This window comes from Callorhinus ursinus, unplaced genomic scaffold (assembly GCF_003265705.2).
Source record: "Callorhinus ursinus isolate GAN/ISIS: 27379988/994484 unplaced genomic scaffold, GSC_fseal_2.0 scaffold1, whole genome shotgun sequence".
Lineage (NCBI taxonomy): Eukaryota > Metazoa > Chordata > Mammalia > Carnivora > Otariidae > Callorhinus > Callorhinus ursinus.
Window position 1 is genome coordinate 75,403,983 of NW_027397063.1, and position 27,268 is coordinate 75,431,250.

Sequence of the window (27,268 nt, forward strand, 5' to 3'; positions counted from 1 at the left end):
CTAGACACCTGCATTAATGAAATTGCTTTGAAGATGATCTAATCTGCTATCTTTACCCACAGCATCACCGCTGGAATAACCTTTCTCCAACTTCCTTTTTACCATGTTCCACGTAGTGCCTCATTTTAGAACCTATATGTCTTTATTGCATTAAGTCCTTGGAACTTCCAAGTCTAGGGAACGTCCTTGCTTAGTTCCCACACCTTTGCAAAATCTAGTTCCAAGGCAGCACCTCTCCAAACTTATTTCCCTTATTTCTCATCAGCTAACTCATCTTTTATTAATAGTATATGCTATTATTACATACACGCCTAGATACATACCAAGCTGGTCCATATTTTATCCCCATCTTCTGTATTCAAGGTCCAAATAAACCCTAGGCCATTGTAGGAATCTTTCCCTGCCGTAGTAGCTCATATCTATTTTACTATTCCCTAATGTCTTTTTCATTTATTATTGTCTTTGACGCACATTTGGCCCAGTTTGAATGTCACCCCCTTTACTAAGATTTTCTTATCAATTCAGATAAAATGAATTTCTTCTCCCACTGTACTCCACAATTCTTGGCACACATCTTTATTATAATATGCATTATCTTAGATTGTATTTGCATATCATTTTCCCCAGGTAGAACTTAAGACCCGTGAGGAAAGGAACCATATAATATGTATATTTTTACGTCTAGCACTTGGCATATGAATGTTCAATAAATGATTACCAATAAAGACAGTCCTTGCTCCTAAGGAGCTCTCAGTTCAGGGTGAAGTTTATATTAGTTGTGAGAAAAAGATGGTAGCTGAATAGCTAAGTAAATAGGAATGGCAGTTGAAAAGATCAGCAGTTCCTTTAAAAAGTAAATTGAATTTTTAAAGTAACTATTTATTGATTTATAATTAAAGATTTTATTTATTTATTTGAGAGAGAGAGAGAGCACGAGGGAGAGGAAGAAGCAGACTCCCCGCTGAGCAGGGAGACCGACACGGGCTCCGTCCCAGGACCCTGAGATCATGACCTGAGCCGACTCAGCCACCCAGGAGCCCCTAAAGTAAGTATTTAAATGTTTGTGTAATAAAGACCATATCAAAGCCACTTGTTTGGAACATGAAAATTTCTCATAGAAACATAGGTGCACCTCTAGACCAATCCTCTAATTGTTCCTATTTGTTCCATAAACTGGCCAAGTTGTGGTAACACAGCCATTTATTGAACATTTGCTGGTTGAAGCAATATAATAAGTACTTTACGTAAATTTAGTTCTCAGGATTACCTTATGAAGTAAGTACTTTGGCCATTTTACAGATAGAAAACTTGGGTTTGGAGAGGTTGCCTGAATCTCCCGAGGCTGCCTGGTCAGGAACGGCAGAGATGCGACTGAAATCCAGCCCTCTCTGGCTCTATCGTTTACATTGTTCAGAACTAACTGATGGTGCAAATGGTATTTTTCCTCAGTTAGTCACCCTGAGGAGTCTGTATATGATAAATATGCGGGAAGAAAAGAAAAAAGGAAGAAAGTTTTCTATATATTTCTTTATCACACAACCAGTCTGGAATATCATTGTTAAAAATTATTCTCTGTGTATTCTGACTTCTCTTTCTTCATACACCCTCTACTGACCCAGATGCCTTCCCCAATCTTTTCAGGTTCCCAGTGTCCTTTTTTTTTTTTTTAAGAGAGAGAGAGAAAGCTCCTATGCGCGTGAGTGGGGGAGGGGCCAAGGAAGAGGGAGAGAGAGAGAATCTCAAGAATCTCACTGAACGCAGAGCCCGAGGAGGGGCTCAATCCCCTGACTTGGAGATCATGACCCGAGCCGAAATCAAGAGTCGAGCACCCAAACGACTGAGCCACCCAGGTGCCCCCACCCCCCTGTGTCCTAATTTTTAACAATTTCTCTGTAGACCCTTTACATAGACATTCAAAGTTCTTTATACTCCTCTCCCAGCCTATTCAAAATAGCTATTACTTTAGGACATGTGGGAGTATAAAATCAACCTAGTTGAAGCGATTCTTGTTAAGATGTGAATAATGGATAGATGTTAGATTCTTCTTTCATATAAGCACTTTGAAAAAATTGCTCATTAACCTAAGTGAATAGGTAAGGATTACTATTTCAAGGCCTTGAAGCTACGAAAGTGAAACAGACACTTTCCATGGAAGCCTCAATGTATAAACAAAGAGATTTTGAAACATGTGATGGTGGTATATGTGTGAGGTAGGAGACTGAGTAGACAGGCCAGCCCTATCTGAGAATCAATTTCTTTAGTGATTTTTAATTTGGGAGAGACAGTCATGGGCCCTCATATCCTTCCCAGTTACATACAGCCTTATTGCATACTACTTTGTGGAATATATACTTTGGAGGGAACCATTGGGTTGGAAGTTAAAAAACCCTACTCAAAGCTGCTGCTTTTTGTGGGGGAAGGGCGGAGGTTTCTTTCTCTCTACTTCTACGCAGGTAGATCTTTTTTAGTTTTTAAGATTTTATTTATTTACTTGAGAGAGTGAGGGAGAGAGAGAGAGAAGCAGACACCTTGCTGAGGAGGGAACCCCACACAAGGCTTGATCCCAGGACTCTGGGACCATGACCAGAGTCGAAGGCAGACGCCTAACCGACTGAGCCACCCAGGCGTCCCATGCGGTTAGATCTTAACCATGATTTCATGTTGCAATTAACTGGGAAGCCCACCATCAGATATTCTGATTTAATAGATATGTAGTGCCTCCCAAGTAGCAGTAATTAAATAAAAAAAGCTATCTTAGTGATTCTGATGTGCCGCTAAGTTTAAGAACCATTGTTCTAAGCCAGTGGTTCTCAAAGTATTGCTCTGAACCAGCCTCATTGGCATCACTTGGAAACTTATTAGAAATACAAATTCTTGATCCCACCCCAGACTTGCCAAATCAGAAAACTCTGGAGGTGGAGTCAAGAAACTGGTGTTTTGCTGTCAGAATGGCTAAAATCAACAACACAAGAAACAACAGGTGCTGGCGAGGATGTGGAGAAATAGAACACTCATGCACTGTTGGTGGGAATGCAAACTGGTGCAGCCATTGTGGAAAACAGTATGGAGGTTCCTCAAAAAGTGAAAAATGGAACTACCCTATGATCCAGAAATCGCACTACTGGGTATTTACCCCAAGAATCTACAAGGATACACGCTTACCTATGTTTATAGCAGCATTATTTACAATGGCCAAGACATGGAAGCAGCCCAAGTGTCCATAAATTGATGAATGGGTAAAGATGTGGTGTGTACACACACACACACCCTGGAATATTATTCATCCATAAAAAAGAATGAAATCTTGCCATTTGTAATGACATGGATGGAGCTAGAGAGTATAGTGCTAAGCGAAACAAGGCAGTTAGAGAAAGACAAATACCATATGATTTCACTCATGTGTGGAATTTAAGAAACAAAACACACAAGCAAAGGGGAAAAAAGAGAGAGAGAGAGATAGACAAATCAAGAAACAAATTCTTTTCTTTTTTTAAAGATTTTATTTATTTGACAGAGAGAGACCCAGCGAGAGAGGGAACACAAGCAGGGGGAGTGGAGAGGGAGAAGCAGGCTTCCCGCTGAGCAGGGAACCCAATGCGGGGCTCGATCCCTGGATCCTGGGATCATGACCTGAGCCGAAGGCAGACACTTAATGACTGAGCCACCCAGGCGCCCCAAGAAACAGATTCTTAATTATAGAGAACAAACTGATGGTTACCAGAAGGGGGGTGGGGGGGGATGGGTTGAATTGATGGTGGGGATTAAGGCGTGCACTTGTCGTGATGAGCACCAGTGATGTATGGAAGTGTTGAATCACTATGTTATACACCCAAAACTAACATAACAGTGTATGTTAATTAACTGGAATGAAAATAAAACCTTAAGAAAAGAAACCAGTGTTTTAACAAGCTCTCCAGGTGAATGCTGGTATATGTTAAAGCTTGAGAATATCTCTTCTAAGCTGTTGGAGATCTTCAGACCTTAGCGTAATGACTCCAGGGCAGTGGCCTCATAGCTCTGTGTGGCTCCCAGGGCCAGTAGTGGCCGCTTGTGAATGAGGGGTTGTTTCAATTCACAGATGGCTTGAAAGGGCTGGGAGCACAGAGATAATCATCCTGACAGGACAGGAAGATACAGACTTGAGAGACATTATAATAGAGATGGCAGGTTAAACTGGCAGAGTAGATAAATGGTCTGAAAGTGGGGAGCATGTACAGTGAGAACATAACCGCAAGGGCAGCGACTCAGGAAATAGCCACTGTGTGAGTCAGGAGGAGGAAGAAACACTGGCAAAGCAGAGACACAACTGGCAAAGAGACAGGCAGAGGGCCTGGACAGAGCAGTGGTATAGAAACATGAAGATAGGCTGATGAATCAGCAATTTCAAATGAGGCCTGAGGCTGATTGAGTTGATCACAGAAAAGGACGAAGGAGTTGGCTATTAGAAAATCACTGGCAACCTTGGGTGGAGGAGTTTAGCATTGGGGTAGAGGAAAAGGAAGACTGCAGAGATGAAGACGGGAGAATGGGAGGAGAGGTATGAGATGGAGGGGGTATAAACAATATCATTCAAGACTGGGGGCGGGAAAGAAGGAAGGAGGCCAGTGACTGGGAGCTGCAGGCACCAGGAAGCCAGCGTGAGGGCAGGAGAAGTAGACATATTTTAAGAACTGAAGGAAGAAGCCCTCAGAAGACCATATTTGTTCAAGAAGTGAGGAAGAGGAGCTAGCCTGAGAACAAAGTCAGGAGTAGAAAGAAGGAAAAGGGCTGCCTGAGGAGTGGGAAAAGGAAAGATGGAAGGATTCATGTGGGAGAATGGTTTGTGAGGGGGAAGTTAACGGAGTCTGAAATAGGTCATGCCTGATAGCATCAAGCTTCCTTGTGAAGTAGGAGTAAAATCATTGACTAAGGCTGAATTTTTTTTTTCTTTTTTTGGATAAGGAATGACAGCAGATCAAGGTGAACAGGGATTTAGAAGAGGAGAACCTGGAATGAGAAAACAATGCATTTCTCTATGGCCTCGCACTGCTGCCTCTTCTTACTTCCAAGCTTCTATCTTGTACACCTCTGTAACGTTAACTCTTTCCGGCTTCACTTAGTTTTCCTGACGTCATCCCTGGCTCTTCTTCTATGTGCTCTATAACACGTCATGGGCCCAGAATTTGCCCGTAGCCCTCTTCTCTCTTCAATTTCCACTTTCTCCTTGGCCATCACTCCCATGGCCTTACTAATCTGGGTATCAAATTCACAACCAGCCCTTTCTCTTGAGTTCTAGGTCTGTATTTAACTGTTCACTGGACATTCAGTACCTTAGCTTCGCTATGTTTAAAATCAAATTCTTTATCTGCTTCACTGTGCACCAACACAAACATGTTCCTCTGTCTTCAGCATGCTATCTTCACTGGCTTCACCATTACTTATCATAGTCTCCAAAGAGAGAAGCTATTGATGATCTCTTCTTATTCATCAATTCTGATAACTCATAATCATCTAATTTTTATTAATTTTACTTCTCAAATATTGCATCTTTTCTAATTCATACTCTGAAGTTTAAACCTCCATTGTCTCTCACAACCTCCTAGCAGATCTCTTGGGTTCTAATATGTCCACTCTTTAACCCATCCTCCACTTCATAGCCAGAAATGTAATTTTAAATGCAGATCTGCCTATGTCTCTCACCTTCAAGGACAATCTACTTCCTATAGCTTATATGGTTTTCATACCGTGTTCTGAAACCCAGGGTTCCCTACAGAGGTTTCAAGGACTCCAAAATCAAATTATAAATATGATAAAGAAAATGTATTTATATCATCAACTAAAGTCTATTCCTGCATCATACATGATAGAGATGCACAAGCCAGTGGAGAAAAGTGTACGAATAGACTGTTAGAGAAATACTGTTGATACCATTGTCTTACAATACATCCAGAGAAAAACTAAAAAAATATGCATCCATTACGCTTGAAAAATAGTGTGAAGGCTTACTTCAAGAAAACTTTCCAAAACAAATGGGCCAAAGGATAAATATTGCCAATTCCCCCATTTTCTATGTCTTTGCATACAACAGGAGAGGTGTATTATAAATAAAACACATAACACATTCACAACAGGAGAAAGTGCTGAGATCAGCTTTGACACATCAAATCGGGTGGGAAGACTGCGGAAAGATGTATTTGTACTGTACGCATAAAAGCAATAGCTGGAAAAATAGCAGGCATGGTGACTTTTTTTACAAAAGACATTACTGAAAATATGTTTGAGGAATCATCTAATTTTCATAGACAAGCATTAGTCCTTACGAAAATGCTGTTTTCTTTTCAAAACAGTTTTAGTTTATTAGTAAGACATAGTCTTTAAGTAAAACACTTTATGTCCAGCATTACTTTTCATGCATTTTTAAAAACATTTATTAGCTGTCTACTAGGTGTACTGGATAATGTAGTCTGGGTTTCATAATTCACTTTAAAAAAAAGATTTATTTATTTGAGAGAGAGCATGCATGAGCACAGAGAGAGCATGTGGAGGGGAGGGGTAGAGGGAGAGAATCTTCAAGCAGACTCCCTGCTGAGTGGAGCCCCACATAGGGCTCTCAATCTCAGAATCCATGAGATAATGATTTGAGCCAAAACCAAGAGTCAGATGCTTGACAACTGAGCCACCCAGGCTCCCCGTACTTCACTTTTTTATAACTGAAATTTTCTGGCCCTCACCTAACTGGGTATTGATACAACTATTCCAAATGAACGATAATCCACATTTAGCTAAATCTTTTCCACTGTACAATAATTGTGCCAGTTTTCATATCTTTCTGTTGATTTCTCATAAGCTGAAAAAGCCCAATTCAGAAATGTTTACAATGACAGAAACAAGACTTAATGTTTACAAAACAAAATAAACAGGAATCTTTAAAAAGTTAAATATTTGGCTCTATAATGGCTTATCAGTCTTGATACCTTTTTCAAAATCTCCCCTCCCTCACCCCATCTTCTAGTCTTTCTTTTTTTTTTTTAAAGATTTTTTATTTATTCATTTGTCAGAGACAGAGAGAGAGAGAGAGCACAAGCAGAGGGAGAAGCAGGCTCCCTGCTGAGCAAGGAGCCCGATGCGGGACTCGATCCCAGGACCCCAGGATCATGACCTGAGCCGAAGGCAGACGCTTAACCGACTGAGCCACCCAGGCATCCCATCTTCTAGTCTTTCTTTTACTTTAAGAAGCTCTATATTTGTACTTGCTTAACCTGTGTGACCACGCTGAGGTTGTGCATGTGTGTTTTCCAAGAAAAGTGATTAAAAGTCTGAGTTCTCAGATTGGACCTAGGTTCGAATGACAACTCTGCCACTTACTAACTTTATAACTCCAAGATTAAACGCTTGATGAGTTTCCTCTTGGAGAGAAGAGAGAATAATAGTAGTAGCTGCCTCTTTCAGTTTTTTGGTGGAAATGAGCTAATGGATCCAAAACACAGCTTGGCATGTCATAAACTCTGAATTTCAATTAGTTATGGTTGTTGCTGTTGTTTTGTTGTTATTCCTTACCTACTCCCGTTCAGGAGCCAGCTCAGACAACCGCCTCTCTCCTTGAAGTGGCGATAGCAGGGATGAATTTGGATTCGACCTTGAAGAGGAGACAGGATCCAGATCATATTACGGCACATGTTCCACCAAGGGAGAGCGAGCAGACGGAGAAGAGAGCAGGTCCTGCCTCTCAGAATGGCTTTTAGGCAGGTTACTTAATCCCTTTTAATCTGATTTCATCATCTATAAAATGAAGTTAATAATAACAAATTTCAGCCTGGCTATTTTTGGGAAAAAAATAAGGTAGTCTCTGAGAAAGCAACTAACCCAATGCTTGGTACTTAGTAGGTAGGAGCACTCTCCAAATGTCTGCCAGGCCATCTGCTTCTCTTTCTTTCCCCTTCCTTACTCTGCTTGTACCCTAGCTGAGGCTCCTTCCCTAGGCTGCACTTGGGTTTCATCTCTATACACAGCTGCCAGGGACCTGATGTAACTGAATGGCTTTCCCCTCATCAGGGTGAACACCTCCACTAAAAACAAACCCTCTATCGGGGCGCCTGGGTGGCTCAGTCGGTTAAGCATCTGCCTTCAGCTCAAGTCATGATCCCAGGGTCCTGGGATGGAGCCTCATATTGGGCTCTCCGCTCAGTGGGGAGTCTGCTTCTCCCTCTCCCTCTGCCTCTTCTCCCCACTAGGGCTCTCTCTCTCTCACTCTCTCTGTCAAACAAACAAACAAACAAAAACAACTGTATCTTGGTAGAATGGAAAAAAAAAACCACTTGTGACATCATCATCATCATTATTTTTTGAAGCATTCATTTGAAAGGTCCTGTAGACTCCCTGAAAAGTCATTTTCTTTTTACTCACCTTACTGTTTTTATTATTTCCCCCCTCAAGCAAGTGTATTAGACAATTAAAGCAAGTTGGATTCAACCGTTTTCAATGTTTTGATTAAGATTTTATGTTCAGTAGTAAGTGGTATGCAATTTTGGAAGTATGATGCCAATTTTAATTAATTTTCATAGGTTTGCTAATTAAAACAATTAAGAGGTGGGGCTTACCCATTGGAAAAATAATTGGAGAATCTCTTCAACATTATCCTTGAGGTTCCATACAAGCTACAAAATGGTGTAAATTTGTTTTAAAAATAGCCAGAAACCCGAAAGAAGTAATTATAACATCAAACCAAAGTTGTGTCTGCATTTATCTTTTTTAAAAATAGGAGATAAAATTTTCCTTGAGCTGCTAGAGGCTGCTTTTGCCCGCCTCTGTGTTCATAGTAGTAGTAATAACAAGGAATAAACCAAACTATTTTTTCAGTAATAGCACGATATGTAAACTTTAAACTTTGGTGATAAATATCAATCAGACAACGTACTGAGATATGAGAAAATGAAGAAAGAAATACTGAGAAAGCCCTACAGGGTGGTAGGAGAAGAATCTAATGGGAATTAATCACTCTACTGCCAACGGGATGTAGTCTTTGAAATAAATGGGTTCCCAACTTTTTTGAAGTCACGGACCTTTAGAGTCAAAACATATTTCCTGAAAACTTAACACAGGATATAATCTTTGGTAGTGGGAGACTATGGATAGGAGTGAACACAAAAAGAAAAAGGAACAAGATACAGGAACACTCAAGCAGTTTAACAAGTTGATTAAATGCCAGAAATCTGGGGTGACACCTCACCGCCTAGGTGTTAGTCTTCGCTCTACTTCTAAAATAGGGATAACAGAACCTATTCCAAAGGATTGTTGCAAGGATTAAATGAGTTAATATATGTATAACACTTAGAACAATACTCTATCCAAAATTAAGTTTAGCTATTTTTATAATTATCCTCACTCACATTTAAAATATAAAAAAATTGGGCGCCTGGGTGGCTCAGTTGGTTAAGCGACTGCCTTCGGCTCAGGTCATGATCCTGGAGTCCTGGGATCGAGTCCCTCATCGGGCTCCCTGCTCAGCAGGGAGTCTGCCTCTCCCTCTGACCCTCTTCCCTCTCGTGCTTTCTATCTCTCATTCTCTCTCTCAAATAAATAAATAAAATCTTAAAAAAAATAAAATAAAATATAAAAAATTAGTAACTTCCCCAAGATATTACAAAGCAATCTCCACTGTTGTAGTTTACCCAAATGATGTTATACAACCTTGCAGAGGCCCAGAGTTTGGGGGAACAATTATTTAAAACCTCAGTATATTTATCAGGAGTCTTAAAAATGGTGATACTCTTTGATTTCATAATTTCACCTTAAGGAGTCTAGCTTAAGGAAATGATAAAAATGCAAACAATTATAAATAAACATATTCACTATGGCATTATTTATAAATAAGAAATTTTGAAAACCTAAATGTCAGAAAGTAGGAGAAGAAATAAGGAATTATTTAAGTAGATGATGGTATATTTTAAGATGAAATGTATGCAAGTATTAAAAATGGCTATCTTGGGGTGCTTGGGTGGTTCAGTCAGTTAAGTGCCCGCCTTCAGCTCAGGTCATAGTCTCAGGGTCTTGGGATGGAGCCCCACATCGGACTCCCTTCCTCAGCAGTGAGTCTGCTTCTCCCTCTCTCCCTGCCCCTCCCCCTGCTTCTCTCTCTGTCTCTCTTAAACGAATAAAATCTTTTTTAAAAATGGCCATCTATCATGATGAATGATAATTACATGTGAGCAAATGAACTCAGCAAAATATATAACTGTATTTATAGTATGATCTTGACTCCTTAAAAATATTTCCAGAACATACCTTTGAAAATGTGCTTATCAGTTAACATTATTTCAGAAGGTTAGAACAGGGTCAGCAAACTTGTTCTGTAAAAGGCTAAATAGTAACCATATTAAGCTTTGCAGGCCATTTAGTTTCCGTTACAACTACTCAACTCTGCTCTTGTAGTGTGGAGAGCAACCAGAGGTTAACAGTAAACACATGGGTGTGGCTGTGTTCCGATAAAACTTGATTTACAAAACACAGGTGGTTGGCTGGCCATAATTTGCTCACCTCTGGGTTAGATTTACAGATTTTATTTATTTTCTTTTTAAGTATTTTTCTGTGTTTTCTAAATTTTCTACAGTGAGAAAAGCATAAAATTACTTCTACAGTCTGAAAATTAAAACAGTAAGTTCTACAAAAATAAAATGCCCTTTCTTATATAAAAAATAAGAGACACCATAGATAGTTAGGAAGTGGTTATAATCATCTTCTCTAATTTAAAAATGTGTATTAGGTCATGTCAAAAATGACATGCTCAAAAATATAAGCCTCCAGTAACTGCATATCACACATAGAATTAAGTACAAATTCTTTTACCTACTCTGCAGAGTCTAAAGAGCTCACCTCTGGCTGTATCGCAGAATTCATTTCCTACCATTCTCTCCCTTGATCACTTGCTCTGGACATGCTTGCACTGGCACGGAGCCCTGGAATTGAGCATTTAAGGCAGACTTGTATAAACCATCAGCTTCCATAACTTCTTATAAAAAGTTTCTGCCTACAAATCCAAGGGTCCTGGAAACATCTTAAAAAAACTACTCAATCCTCTAAATTCCTTTTAAAAAATCTAGGTATTTGTATATGTACATAAAATACTCTAGTATTTGATTGTTTTCTGTATGTTTCATCCAGATATCTCTATTTTTTTATTTTACTAAAATTTTTGAGTATAGTTGATATACAATGTAACATTTGTTTCAGGTGTATAACACAGGCTCAGGACATGTGTAGCCATTCTGTCACCATATGACACTATTACAGTATCATTGACTATATTCCCTGTGCTGTGCCTTTTATTCCCATGACTTCTTCATTCCATACTGGAAGTCTGTATCTCCCACTCCTCTTCATTTATTTTGCCCATCCCCCACTCCCCCCCCCCCCCCCCCCCCCCCGGCCAACCATTAGTTTATTCTCTGTATTTATAAGTTTGATTCAGCTTTTTGTTTATTTTTTATATTCCACATGAGTGAAATCATACAGTATTTGCCTTTCCCAGTCTGATTTATTTCATTTATCATAATACCTTCTAGGTCCATCCATGCTGTTGCAAATGGCAAGATTTCATTCTTTTTTTTTTTAAAGATTTTATTTATTTATTTGACAGAGAGAGACACAGTGAGAGAGGGAGCACAAGCAGGGGGAGCGTGACAGGGAGAAGCAGGCCTCCCACGGAGCAGGGAACCCCGGGACCATGACCTGAGTGGAAGGCAGACGCTTAATGACTGAGCCACACCCAGGCGCCCCGAGATTTCATTCTTTTTTGTGGTTGTATAATATTCCATCATCAGATAGCTGATTAGAGCAACAGACAGACAAGTTCAAGAAACCAACAAAAACACCAAACAGCCTCACATCTCATTTTTGGATTGGGAAAAACTAAAAATTTTTTTCTAAGATTCATTTATCTGAGGTGGGGGAGGGGCAGACAAGGTGGAAAGGGAAAGAGAATCTCCCACATACACCCCGCTGAGCACAGAGCCTGATGTGGGGCTGGATCCCAGGACCCTGAGATCATGACCTGAGCCCAAACCAAGAGTTGAATACTTAACTGAGCTACCGAGGCACCCCCGGAAAACGCTAAAATTTTATAAACAGCAATAAATAATTTCCTTTCCTTTCCTCCTCCCTTCTGCAAATCCTATTCCACATTGTCTACTCTTGATATTGGGTACATTGACACACAATGCATTTGTCAATATATTTATCAAACAGGGCGCCTGGGTGGCTCCGTTGGTTGATCAATATATTTATCAAACATTTTTCTTTTTGCCAAGCAGGTTAAAAAAGGATGTTTCGCTTTAATTTGTGTTTCTTTTGTTATGAAAGAGTTTAAGCACATTTTTATGTTTTAAAAGCCATTTGTGTTTCCCAGTCTACAACGTGAATTCACGACCTTTGTTTCTCTATTATCCTTTAGTTATTTTTTTTTTAGTGTGTTGAGGGACTTTTAATACATAATGGAAATTAGCTTTTGTCCATCATATGTGCTGCAAATAACTTTTCTATTTTGTGTTTTGATTCTATTTATTTATTATTTACTTACTTGCTATGCAGAAATTTAAAAAAATTTAATGGTAAAATCGGTGTCTTTGTTGGAGTCTTCTGAAATTTATGCCATGCTTTAAAAAACCATCCCTACTCTAATACTGTAAAACAAAATTACTTTTTTCCATTAGATCTTTGCTCCATCTGGGATTTATTTTAGAGTAAGGAGCAATAGAGAGAAAAGTGTCTACATATTCCTCTGTTAATGTCATCAGGCAAGACTCTCTGTTTGCAGAATGACACAATCCGGTTTCTTTAAGCCATCAGGTATTTACCACTCAAAATATTGTGAAACCACCCAAGATAACTTCTCTATCAATGTTAACATACGGCAACACATTTTTAATCAGTCACTTAGATTCGTATTTCTTGAACTTCAGTCATGTGAATACCATCTCTATAATTTTTGACATGTCTTTATGAGCTCCTATAATATTATTTTCTTAATACTTTACTTTCAGCTGCCTCTTTTTATGTAAGCAGTTTTATTTAAAAAAGGAAACTGTACATCATAATTTAATATTCTAATTAAATTTCTGAAAGCATGCTAAAATAAATAGATAATTATTAAAGTAAATTTTCACGTATACATCACCAATATCTCATTTATCACTTTGGAAAACAGTGATCTAGTTAGAGCCAAATATATAGAAGTATGGAGCTCTCCAAAAGAAACTATTGGGATGACTGACAGAAATTTTGAATCTTCATATTTGAAATGTTGGTGCTACTTCTTTTTTTTTTCTGTGCTTGTTACCTCATTGAGTCTACGGAAAATTTAATTTACTCACTTCTGTTACATTATTTGGTGCATTAATACATGACAACAAAACCTAAATTTTAACTGGTCTGATAAACACCTCTTCCCCCCCCCCCCCCCCCCCACATATACACACACACACACACACACACACACACACACTTTTTCTCTAAAACAAAAATAAATAGAAAAGCTCATTCTGCCTCTATGGATGAAATGTTCTCTACAACTCTAAAGAAACACATTTCACTGCTCCAGATGAGTTTTAAAACACCTGCCACTATACCAAAAAAAAAGGAAGTAGCATGGTCCAAGAAGAGCTGTCAAGAGTACTCCATTTTGCCTGGTCTTTGAAAATGGATAGCTTCAATATTAATTCCAGGTAGTACAGTTTTTGGAGAATAATAATAACCCTACTTAGGTTCAACTGGATCCCTAAACATATAGAGTAAAATGGTGAAGATAGATTCTTTTGACCATATATTTACATTGTGTATTACTTTTCCTATCTGGAAGTAGATGATGATTTTACAACCTTATATTTAGACAACAGCATTTAAGCAATTATGAGAAAATCTGAGCCAAAGTACTATACAGACTCCTGGACAATAAGGGTACTGAAGAAGAAATACAGAAGAGGATGTTCGTTTCCATTCAAACCATATGTGCAGCCACTAAGTGAAGAGGGAACACTACTGGGTTGGTCTATGACATGTAAAGTTAAAGAAAAAAACAGTCTTTGTTTATGTGGCAACTAATGATGTAAAAAAAAAAAATCCCTTAGATACCTAATAGTACGTATTCAGGACATAATGCTATTTCCTGTTACTGCCTTGTCAGTAATGAAAACGATAGCTAGTATTTAGCAGGCACTTTGCTTACCATGTACCAAGTGTTTTAGAAATACCATCCTGATGAATCCTCGCGATATTATTTCCCCCCCATTAGAGACAAGAAAGTGGAGTCTTTGAGGAGTCTTGTCCAAGTCACGCAATTAGAAAGCAGGAGAGCTGCAACTAAAACTCAGGCCCTTTCAAAGCTTAAACTTTTCCTGGGAAACCGTGCCCCTCCCCCAATCAGGGCAGCTCTTTCCACCTCCTGAGACGAACCTGTCTTCTACGACTTGGAAGGTAAACCATAGCAGAATAAAGCACCTGGCTCCTCTCATGCAGCCTCTCTCCTGGCTATCTGGAGAAGAGCAGTTCAAGGAGTAGGGTCTGGCTTTCATTAAAGAAGGATGATGATGACAAATGGAGTCATGGTTCAAAAAACTGCAGGAGTCACATAAAACCAGTATCTCAAAACAAAAAGTTTTAGACTTTTGCAATAAATAGTCTGCCATTCAGGCCGTAAGTATTTATTCAGCGTTCATGGGGGTGCAGATCTCTATATTAGCTTTCCACAACCCCCCAATTTGGTTCAAATAATTTGTGCGGTTTGAGCTGAAAAGAAACGAACAACATTTGTAGGATTCCAATTCATAAATCCTCCTGCAGGGCACTGACTGACAGCTCACTACATTTCTTATAGTGCATTTCACATCCCTGGGGTTTGCAAAACACTTGCACTAATGTAAAATATGAGAATATCAAATGAAATTTTTATGGAGATTTTTCTACAGCTGCTCCCTAGGAATACTTTCTCTGTAGAAATGTTGCCAGGATTCCCAAAAATTAAACAGAAATATCCTTTTCATTAGAGTCAGCAGTGAGAAAATTTCATTAGCATTTCTCATAGGGTCATGAAGTCATATTCTAAAGGAGATTCTTAGATAATTTTAGGAAATATGTTAGCAGGTACTATTACAGTGTAGCCAGTCAAAATGAGTTGTTCAAAATAAACGAAGTATTGTTTGGTATACTGAGAACAGCCTTAAGTCATAGGTAGACCTAGATTCTAGACTCTGATCTACCACTTCTTAGCTAATTGTATCAAATAAAGAAGTCTCTGAAAAACAGTGTCCTGATTTGTAAAATGAGGATAATATCGATCTCAGGGGACAGTTATAGGGATTAAGTGAAATAATGGCCACACATAAAGCACATAGCAAACTCTCTGGCACTTAGAAGGTATTTAACAAATGTTAGTTCCTTTCCCCTTTTGCACCCCCAAACAGTTCCACTATACTGACTATTTACCTAGTTACTTGATTTCTAATTAGCAAACAAAAGCTATAAGGGAAAATACAGTTTTAAAGAGATCAAGATCAAGGTGCCCAGATATTTCTTATGGCAAAGCACTTTGCACCATGGATACATCTGATGGAGGGTCAAAGTTTCTTTGCAGAACACATTAGGATGTCCTGTAATCTAGTTTGCAGAAAAATAAAAGACACTTAGTAGTGCCTCCATTTTATGATTTTTATGAGCATGGTCACTGAGGTGACCTTTGGGTTTATACAAATTCTCATTTTATTATGTTTGTAATATTTTTATATTCAGAGAGATACCTCAAGTACTTTGTGAGTTTATTTTTTAAAAGCTACTGCAAGATAAGGTATGATGTATAACAATCATGGAGTAATAATAATGGAACAATATAATAATATGTTAGCTAAAAAGAAGCACTTAGCACATGCCAAATATCTGATGTGCACATTTTAATGATTTTACCTCATTTAATCCATCCAACAACTCAAAGAGAAGGATATTATTATTATCCTATTTCACAGATGAGGAAATGGAGGCCCAGAATGGTTAAGTGATGTGCCCAAGATCTAGAGTCACTAAGTAGAGTATGAGACACCAGGGAGAGGGAAAGGAGGATAAAGCATCTGTTGCCCTTTATATAATTTTAGCATTTCTAAATGAAAAAATAAAATCTGAAGCTATTCAGTGCTTTTGTTGGTTCCTCGAACTTGCTCGGGCTGTTGCCCTGTCGAGAATCTTCCCTCTGTAATAGTCTGGATTTGTTTTCTTTGCCATAGGCTGTACTTTTCTAATAATAAATATCTGGATGAGAACTATAGAAAACCAAATCAAATACTGTGATTGTTTTTGTGCACAGTACAGATACTTAAATTTTTAAGGAATTATTCCAAGGGCAGAATAATTTTTGAAAAGTTACTTCCAAGACCTTTGGATTTGTAGGCAGAGTCCTTATGTGAGAAAGAGCTAGTGGTACCACTATCTGTTATGTCATATGTGGCTCTAGCGTTGTGGGCTAGAAAGGTGAATAAAACATAACCCTGCCTGGGATGAATGAGGTACTTGTATTGGCAGTATCTACTATTTGATTTCCTGAAATATTCTGCTGGATAATATGGTTATATCTGCATTATTTGGAAAATGACCCACTCATAGTTTCCAAGTATTCCTTAACAGCAACTGCCAGTCAGTGTCAAATCTGGCTTGAACACACTATAATTTCAATTAAGTGGCATACCATTTAAATATGCACATAAATAAATCGCATAGAAAAATTATGGAAGGAGAGCCGAATGATCTAACAATAATGCATGTCAAACTTACAGTAAACACATATCATGACAAATTTCCCTGACATTCTTCTCTCTAGTGAAAATATATACAGTAATATTTCTATTAAGGATGATTTTAACAATAAACTTTGATGTCAGAAGCCTGGTTGTGAGAAGGAGAAGGAGAAACAGAGATAATTTTGGGGGGATTCTTGTCTCCACATGCTTTAACAGGGCACTAGACTCAAGTGTTAGGTGTACATCATTGTGGATTGTGGTCTTCAGGGCTACATGGGAGAGTCTGTCCACTCTTAAGAAGCCAAAGGGCAGGGAGCATTTTTGCCAGTCTCGGGCCCCTCAAATCTAGAGACTAAGGTCTGTCTTTCAGTGAGGCATCTGTCCTGGTTTGCCTTGGACAAGTTTGTATATGAGATGGTTTCCTTTTCCTTTTCTGCAGTGGTTTCCATGAACCCAGATCTGAGGACATGAGATCTGGTCCAATCTCCCCCCCGGTTAAGTTTCCCCAAGTCCAAGCCAAGTGTGTGACTGTGCACATGTGACAATCTCTTCATGCCTCAGTTTCCTGATCTATAAATTAGGGATGATAATAGAACATACCTTACAAGGTGGTTGCGAGGATTAGTGTTACCTGCCATTAGTTGACTGTATGGTGGAACAGACCTGGATTCAAATGTTGTTTTTGCTACATACTACCCCCGTGACCTTGGGCAAAACATCAACCCTCTGAGCCATGGTTTCTGTATATGGAAAGTTTCTGTAAATGGGAAGTTCACCCACCTTCCAGGTTGGATGTGAGGATAAAAATAATGAATGAAAATTATCTAGACCATGATAAGTATTTATAAGTGGTAGTTATTTTAAATGAAGCCCTCATTTGTGTGTCTACTCTGTTTGAGGCCCTGTGATAGCTGATCTAGGGAGCAGTGGATTCACAGTGTGGCTAGTGAATATCTTAAATTATGAAGAAGGAAGTTATTATATCACTATTTAGCCATTGTTTTCTCATATTATTATCTTCTGGTACTAACAGCTGTCACAAATATATAATACCCCTAAACTGGTTTGAGGATAAAGTAGTTAATTGTCTCTAAGCATCTATTAGTTTTAACAGTTATCAAATGGCTTATTCTGACACTGAGCCCATCTGTTATAAATGGGCATGAAAATTATTTTCTTCCAAATCACTTTTCATCTGATTGATATGTAAAATATATTTTGGGTTTTTCCACTAGTAGGTACAGTATTGACATAAGTACAGACATAGAGGCCCACTTCCCCGACCAGCAGCCAGCCACCCATCTATCCATACTATCTGTCCAAATTTCACCAGCTTTAAATACAGTGCCACAGGTCCTAACATGTTCTGCAAAACAGACTCTGTGAAAGTAAGTGCCCTCTACAAGGCCAGTAATACATATTACCAGTTTTTTCCATAAATGCTTCTGGAAATTCAAAATAATATGAGAACATCCATATGGAATTATATTAGATTCAATTTTACTAAGCAGTGATAAACTGATGAAACTGGAAGGGAATTGGTGCAGTCATCCAGAAGGAGGAAGAAAGGAATGCAGTCTTTACCCAAATGGAAACAAATCAGAGTTACATAGGGCTTAAGTTGTCTAACAGGACAGGAAACTGACATGAAGAAATAAACACAAACTATCAAGCACTGGGGATGCACTTTTAGCATCACTGACTAACACGGCCAGAAGTGATAGAGACACCTTTGTCACATAATAAAATTTTACTCAGATATTGCTTACTATTTGATAATGTTGCCTCTAAACTTTTGGGTCAATAATAGAAATTATATTAAGATTTATTTTAAGTATAAAATTCCATCAAAATACCATGAAATAATACCATATAAAAAATCAACAACAAACAGCACACTGGAGGAAAGAGCAACATTTAAATAAAATACCTCCAATTTTCCCTGCACTCAAGTAATAGCTTCTATTTTATCATATTTTTATAGTTTCCTTGATAGAAAAGTGAGATCAGGAGCAAACCCTTATTCTAGAACACATGGTCACTGCACAGTATTTTTCTCTTTAGGTAAGGTTATCTCCTGACTTTTGAAAGATTATTTTGACTGTCATCTTGCTGTTCTCATATAAATCTTACTTTCATTCTGAAATGAGACCAATTCCATATGGAGACCTTGGTTACAAATTATCCATGGCCAAAATCATTATACTGAGAAAATGAAACTCAAACTAGTGTTTCTGAATTATGGTATGAAGAAAGTCATTGAAAGGCTCTCCTCTTCAGGTTTAAATTCTCTTAAAGCCCGGTTTACCCAACTATCCTGTTCATGAACAACATGGCATGATACAAAAGCTAAAGGCACAGGTTGTTTTTAATTTTTACCTGTTATTTCTTTTATCTTTATAGGAAAGTAGAGTCGAGGCAAAACATATAAAATTGTGTGTGTTACAGATAAAAAGATAGATCAAAATATACTCTTTGTAAAGGAAAAAAGTACACTTTTAAAAAGCAAATGTGACAAAATATTTGTCAATAATGATATTTGAATGAGTGAATAAATAAATCTATCAGCTTCCTATCAGAAAGTACTTATGGTGTGAAAAGCTCAGTGCTAGTTGTTGTACGGGGAGACAAAGATTCATACATTGCAAAAACCATGGGGAATTAAAATCTAATGGACACTCTTTGGACAAATGAGTAATATCTGGAATCGTCCCATTGCAAAATTTCAGTTTCTATAAGTAGCTTTTTCCTTTTAGCTTGCCTCCAGCATACACATTTTATTTGTGCACGTAGAATGAAGTAATCATCTTAACTGGCAATTTTTCAAATTCTTTGTTCATTTTCTATTCCTATTTGCTGAATAATCCTTCCCTTCCTCATTAACTAGTTATGTTCTACATTATTTCGCATATATTAAATTGTTATATATGATAGAAACTAAAGGGAGGAGAAATTAAGAAATAGATATGTATAAGTTTATATATATACATAATACATTTATATATAATATTTGAGCCATTCTATCCTAATGTATTATTCCAACACTTCCCTTTCTATTATTGTAGTATGTTTATAAAAATGGTAGGGTTCCCTTACCTAGAATACATTTCTTTTTCAAATGTTTCTTTGCATTTTGCTTGTTTAGTCCTTCGGCGCATTTTATATTTTATTTTAATTTATTTGGGAGAAAGAGAGAGAGAGAGTGGGGTGTGGGGGAGAGGGGCAGAGGGAGAGGGGGAGGGAGAATCCCAAGCGGACTTCTACTGAGCGAGGAGCCCGATGTAGGGCTCGATCCCATGACCCCCAGATCATGACCTGAGTGGAAACCAAGAGTCAAATGCTCAACCAACTGGGCCACTCAGGTGCCCCTTCAGTGCATTTTAGGACCCACTTCCCTCCTCCCATTTGTTTAGGATATTTATTTTAATAACATTACATTATTTGGCCAAAATTAGTGTTTTTATAGTGTTTGGTTTCCCTGATCATTAATATGCTACAGTTGTACATTTATTGGAGTCTTTTAACATATTTTTAAACAACATTTAAAAATTTTCTGCATATAAGTCACATACTTTCCTTGTGAAGGTCTTCATAAAACTACTTAGAGATTTAAAAGTATATACTTTTTCTTTTGCAACTAGGACCCCTTTAAAAATCCTATTTTCCATAATTTCCAGGTATGCTATTGATTTCCTAAATTCAAGGTATATTGAATTTTAATTTTTCTGGCTTTTCTAAGCTTTCAATACATCTGCAAAAATGTAACTGTGTCTTCCTATATTTATAATTCCTATTTCTGTTAAAAGTTTAATCATACGGTTAAGAAAGTGATAATATTATGGCAGTCTTATTGAGGTCCATATTTCAACAGAAACAAATATTTTTAACTCTTGTTACAGATGTGAGTCTAAATTCCTTTCTGGATCTCAAGCCCACAGAACTGGACTGAGCCGAGTTCCAATTTTACTTTCTTCTCTAAACCTGTCAGACTTTATTCCTCTCAATACACAGTGTTTTGACAAAACAAGGCAGACAACATTGTTTATTTTCTACTTTACTACAAATAATGTTTAGTGGTAAAAAATCCATTTTTTCTTTCTTTTACAAAAAATTTATTGCTCAAAATTATTCAGCACTTTGAGAATAAAACAATTTCTGACTTCCTTAAGGAAATCATTTTTCTGAATTTTTCATTGTTTTCACCTCAAATCTTGTGTTGATTTTCCCAAATCATAATATGCAGCAAATCACTTGGAAAAAATCATTTTTGTAATGAACTCACTTCAGTTTTTTTTCCTGACAGTTTATACTTGATCATAACAGTTTTCCTTGGGTGCCTACTAAGAACTGAACACTATGGTAATGCTAAGAAATACAAGAAATGTTCCCAGAGTGTAAGTATACAAGAGGGAGAACTATGGAATTTGGAGTCACCAGTCTTTATAGAGGAGGTCTTTGAAGAATGAGTAGCTTTTAAGGAGGAAGGTAGAAGGGGTTTAAGGTGTTGGCACACCAGGAAAGAGGGAAATCTGAAAGCCCGGATGTAGGCTGCTAGTTAGTGCTGCCTTAGTAGAGAAATGGCAGGTGATCCTTGAAAGCTTAAGAACATACCTCCCTTCACTTGATGCCCACCTGTACTACCCTTAATGATAAATATGTTAGTTTTATTTTTACTCCAAATAAAGTAATTTAAAATGTTATGATGTGAAGTAAGAAAATTTGGTAGAAGTCCTCTATTGTCTCTTACTGTTAGATTACAACCAGAAAAAGGAAGAAAATAATAAATTAGTGACTTATTCAGAATCTAAAATGACTCTAAAATAAAGGGTTCACAGATCACATAATGTCTTATATTTAAGCATCAACCTTTCTTGTTTAAGAACTTATATGAATTGATTTGGACAACAGAGTAAAATAAACATGCAATTTGTTAGACACCATGGCTTTATAAAATCATAGGATTAAGTCTTTAACCTTTATTCATAACGGATTAGTTGGAATAAATTTTTAAGTTTATTTTAAGGAGACACTTTCAGAATTAAATAGTTTACAATGGCCCAGACTAAAGGAATTCACCTTAGGTTCAATTTAGGGCCAGTTTCTATCATTTACCCATGACAATTGACTTCTAAACAACATATATTATTTCATTCTTGAATTAGTTACAGAAAAGATCTAATATGCACAATCTGTGTATCTTCAATTGTATCAGAATGTATTCATCATATATTCAAATTAGGGAGCACAAATAATACATCCAAATAGAGTTCTTGGTTTGGGAGGTACAGAGAAATTAGTAAATTAATGTAGAGGTTGATAAGTGAAAGATACCCTATTGACCTGAATGACTTTACCTGGTGAGCAGTTTACACATAGTAACTACTTTATGATTGCAAAAACCTTATCATTTGTTTATTCTCTCTTATATGTTGTTCAAAAAGCCTTTCAAAACAGTGTAATAACTTGTAGGCCTAGATATGGGACCATAATAATCCAGATAAGCAATTAAAAAGAAAGGAATTCAGAATTTTATAGCATGTGAAAAGGCCAAATTTTATTTAACTTTTATAGTACAACAAGGAGAACTAAGAATCAAAGGAATAAAAAAATCATATTCAACATTTTTATCCCATTTTAATTCCTCTTCCAGAATTGTCAAGTAGTCACTTGGCTGAAGTCATTGGCAGAAGGAGAGTATAACCTTAAATTAACGCTTGTAAAAGTCTGGTCTGCAGATCCTTGAGGTCCCTGAGACCCTTTTAGGCAGTCCATGAAGTCAAAACCATTTTAATGATAATAGTATATTACTTGCTTTTTCACTGTGTTGGTATTGTGCACCAAATGCACACAAACAACAGTGAGTAAGCTGCTGGTACCTTAAGGCTGTGGCACTGAACTAGACCAGTAGTCATTATATTCTTCTCCTCCATCCACTTACACTAAAGAAAAAAAAAAGCCAGTTTCACTTAAGAATTTCCTTGATTAAACAGTAAAAATTATTAATCTTAATAAATCTAAATAAAAAACTCCCTTGAGTACATGTCTTTTTAAATATTCTGCGAAACAAAAACAAAATGGGAAATACACATAAAGCGCTCTGCTGTGTACTTAAGTAGGATTGTTGTCTCAACAAAAGCACTACGGTAGTCTCCCTTGTCTGGGGTTTACTTTTCATGGTTTCAGTTACCTATGGTCAATCATGGTCTGAAAGCAGACGATCCTCTTTCAATATGTCAGAAGGTCAATAGTAGCCTAACACTACATCACAATGCCCACATCATTCACTGCACTTCATCTTATTACGTAGGCATTTTGTTCATCTTACATCATCACAAGAAGGGTGAGTACAGTGCAATAAGACATCGTGAGAGAGGGAACACATTCACATAAGTTTTGTTAGAGCCTATGGCTATAATTATTCTGTTTTATTACTGGTCATTGTTGCTAATATCTTACTATGCTTAATTTATGAATTAAACTTTATCATAGGTATGTATGTCTAGAAAAAAAAAACATGGAGGATATAGGGTTTGGTACTGTCCCTGGTTTCAGGCATGTGCTGGGGCTTGGAATCTTGGAACATATTCCCCATAGATAAAGGGGGACTACTGCATCATGACCTGGTTGCAAGCTAAGTTTCTGATAAGATCAGTGGTGATACTAATCAATGTGCTTTGATTTTTAAGCCCTGCATAATGAAATGTGTCAACATTTGGAAGGTTTGAAGTGAATGAATATTTTCCAAAAGACTAACATGATATTTCTTTTTTTTAATTTTTTATTGTTATGTTAATCACCATACATTACATCATTAGTTCTTGATGTAGTGTTCCATGATTCATTGTTTGTGCATAACACCCAGTGCTCCATGCAGAATGTGCCCTCTTTAATACCCATCACCAGGCTAAGCCATCCCTCCACCCTCCTCCCCTCTAGAACCCTCAGCTTGTTTTTCAGAGTCCATCGTCTCTCATAGTTCGTCTCCCCCTCCGACTTACTCCCCTTCATTCTTCCCCTCCTGACATCTTCTTCTTCTTCTTTTTTCTTAACATATGTTGCATTATTTGTTTCAGAAGTACAGATCTGTGATTCAACAGTCTTGCACAATTCACAGTGCTCACCATAGCACGTACCCTCCCCAATGTCTATCACCCAGCCACCCATCCCTCCCACCCCCCACCACTCCAGCAACCCTCAGTTTGTTTCCTGAGATTAAGAATTCCTCATATCAGTGAGGTCATATGATCCATGTCTTTCTCTGATTGACTTATTTCACTCAGCATAACACCCTCCAGTTCCATCCACGTCGTTGCAAATGGCAAGATCTCATTCCTTTTGATGGCTGCATAATATTCCATTGTGTATATATACCACATCTTCTTTATGCATTCATCTGTCGATGGACATCTTGGCTCTTTCCACAGTTTGGCTATTGTGGACATTGCTGCTATAAACATTGGGGTGCACGTACCCCTTCGGATCCCTACATTTGTATCTTTGGGGTAAATACCCAGTAGTGCAATTGCTGGATCGTATGGTAGCTCTATTTTCAACTGTTTGAGGAACCTCCATACTGTTTTCCAGAGTGGCTGCACCAGCTTGCATTCCCACCAACAGTGTAGGAGGGTTCCCCTTTCTCCGCATCCCCGCCAACATCTGTCGTTTCCTGACTTGTTAATTTTAGCCATTCTGACTGGTGTGAGGTGGTATCTCATTGAGGTTTTGATTTGGATTTCCCTGATGCTGAGCGATGTTGAGCACTTTTTCATGTGTCTGTTGGCCATTTGGATGTCTTCTTTGAAAAAATGTCTGTTCATGTCTTCTGCCCATTTCTTGATTGGATTTAACATGATATTTCAAAACCATGTGTAGGTAAAAGATCTGCTCAAAATGCCTAATAAACCAATGGATTTTAATATAACAATGTACAAAAAGTCCACTGATACTGTTTCAAATTCCATATTGAAACTAACCTTTAAAACACATTTGTCAAGTTTTGGTGTTACATCAAAGAATAAGATGCATAATTATCTAAAAAGGCTATTAAAATACCCCTCCCTCTTCCAACTACACATTTGGAAGAGGCTAGACTTTCTTGATGTACTTCAGAATCACAACAGATTGAGTACAGAAGCAGATAGGAGCATTCAGCTATATTCTCTTAAGCCAGATATTATAGGATTTGAAAAAATGTAAAGTAATGCCACTTTTTTTCATGAAATAACTATAGTTATTAGAAACCATCAAAATCTTAGAGGAGAACACAGGCAGAAACCTCTTTGACCTCAGCCATAGCAACTTCTTACTAGACACATCACCACAGGCAAAGGAAACAAAAGCAAAAATGAACTAATAGGACTCCATCAAGATAAAAAGCTTCTGCACAACAAAGGAAACAATCAACAAAACCAAAAGGCAACCTACAGAATGGGAGAAAATATCTGTAAATGACATATCTGATAAAGAGTTACTATCCAAAGTCTATAAAAAACTTATCAAACTCAACACCCGAAAAACAAATAATCCAGTTAAGAAATGAGCAGAAGACATAAATAGACATTTTTCCAGAGAAGACATCCAGATGGCTAACAGACACATGAAAAGATGCTCAACCTCAGTCATCATCAGGGAAATACAAGTCAAAACCATGATGAGATACCACCTCGCACCTGTCAGAATGGCTAAAATTAAAAACACAGGAAACAACAGCTTGGTGAGGATGTGGAGAAAGGGGAACCCTCCTACACTGTTGGTAGGAATGCAAGCTGGTGCATCCACTCTGGAAAATAGTATGGAGGTTCCTCAAAAAGTTAAAAATAGAACTACCCTATGATCCAGCAATTTCACTACTAGGTATTTACCCAAAGGATACAAAAATACTGATTTGAAGGGGCACATGCACCCTGATATTTATAGCAGCATTATCAACAATAGCCAAATTATGGAAAGAGCCCAAATGTCCATGGACTGATGAATGTATAAAGAAGAGGTGGGGTGTGTGTGTGTGTGTGTGTGTGTGTGTGCATGCGTGTGTGCATGTGTGTGTTTAATGGTATATTACTCAGCCATCAAAAAGAATGAAATCTTTCCATTTGCAATGACATGGATGTAGCTAGGGTGTATCATGTTAAGCAAAATAAGTCAGTCAGAGAAAGACAAATACCATATGATTTCACTCATATGTGGAATTTAAGAAACAAAACATGAACATAGGGGAAGGGGAAGTAAAAAGAGAGAGAGGGAGGCAAACCATAAGAGATTCTTAACCATAGAGAACAAACTGAGGCTTGCTGGAGAGGAGGTGGGCGTGGGATGGGCTAAATGGGTGACGGGTATTAAGGAGGGCACTTGTTATGATGAGCACTGGGTGTTATATATAAGTGATGAGTCACTAAATTCTACTCCAGAAACCAGTATTACCCTAGAATTTAAACAAAAAGTTAAAAAAATAAAATAAAAAATATTACTGTTCACGTATAAGGGGTTCTTTATTGTTATTTTAAAATAAATTGTTAAATGTTTTAAAAATTCCTCATTTCAATTTCTAATATTATAAATATTGATAGATACAACTTACATAAACAAGAGCTCTTTGGGGTCTTCAATAATCTTTAAGAGTGTAAATGGTTTCTGAGGCCAACAAAATTTGGGAACCAAAATGTAAACAAATGCTTTAAATATTTAGAATTAGATTTTATTATTGCCCAAGAGATGAAAAGTAAAGAAACAGTTACATCACATTTTAATTTTTCTTTTTTTTAAAAAATATTTTATTTATTTATTTGACAGGGGGTGGGGTGCACAAGTAAGGGGAGTGGCAGGCAGAGGGAGAGGGAGAAAAGCAGCAGGCTTTCCGCTGAGTGGGGAGCCTGATGTCGTACTCGATCCCAGGACCCTGGGATCATGACCTGAGCCAAAGGCTGACGCTTAACCGACTGAGCCACGCAGGTGCCCCCCCTCCTTTTTTTTTTTTTTTAAGATTTTATTTATTTATTAGAGAGAGAGAGAGAATGAGAGATAGAGAGCAGGAGAGGGAAGAGGGTCAGAGGGAGAAGCAGACTTCCTGCTGAGCAGAGAGCCTGATGTGGGACTCGATCCCGGGACTCCAGGATCATGATCTGAGCCGAAGGCAGTCGCTTAACTGACTGAGCCACCCAGGCGCCCCCCCCTTTTTTTTAAGAATGAAAGGACTGCTCTTCTTTTAAAGCTCATGTCCAAATGAGCACAATGAGTTTTGTGAAATCATTTGGAATTTCAACCCCAACACTTAACAGACTATATAACCTTGACCAGGCTGCTCACTTTCTCCATGACCAACTTTCTCATCTGTAAAATGAGAATAATAATAATATCTACCTCCATATCTACCCCTTGTGAGGAGTAAATGAGATAAGCCAAGTTGTTGACTGCAATGCCTTGATAGCTCCCTCCTTGATTTCATAGTAACAAAATGTGAAGAATACCTTGCATATCTTTTGAAGTTTTCAGATATCTATATAAACATATTGGACAACATAATC

General features: G+C 37.7%; 2 long non-coding RNA genes across 7 annotated transcripts in view; one reads left to right on the plus strand and one right to left on the minus strand.

Annotated features, from left to right (window-relative positions):
- LOC112822085 (uncharacterized) overlaps positions 1 to 27,268 on the minus strand; it is a 712,470-nt gene that overhangs the window by 123,431 nt on the left and 561,771 nt on the right. The window lies entirely within an intron of this gene.
- LOC112822077 (uncharacterized) overlaps positions 1 to 27,268 on the plus strand; it is a 116,589-nt gene that overhangs the window by 86,168 nt on the left and 3,153 nt on the right. Inside the window, exon 4 of the long non-coding RNA XR_003207613.2 lies at positions 920 to 1,045. This is a non-coding gene — a long non-coding RNA (uncharacterized lncRNA). The remainder of the gene's footprint in view (positions 1 to 919; positions 1,046 to 27,268) is intronic.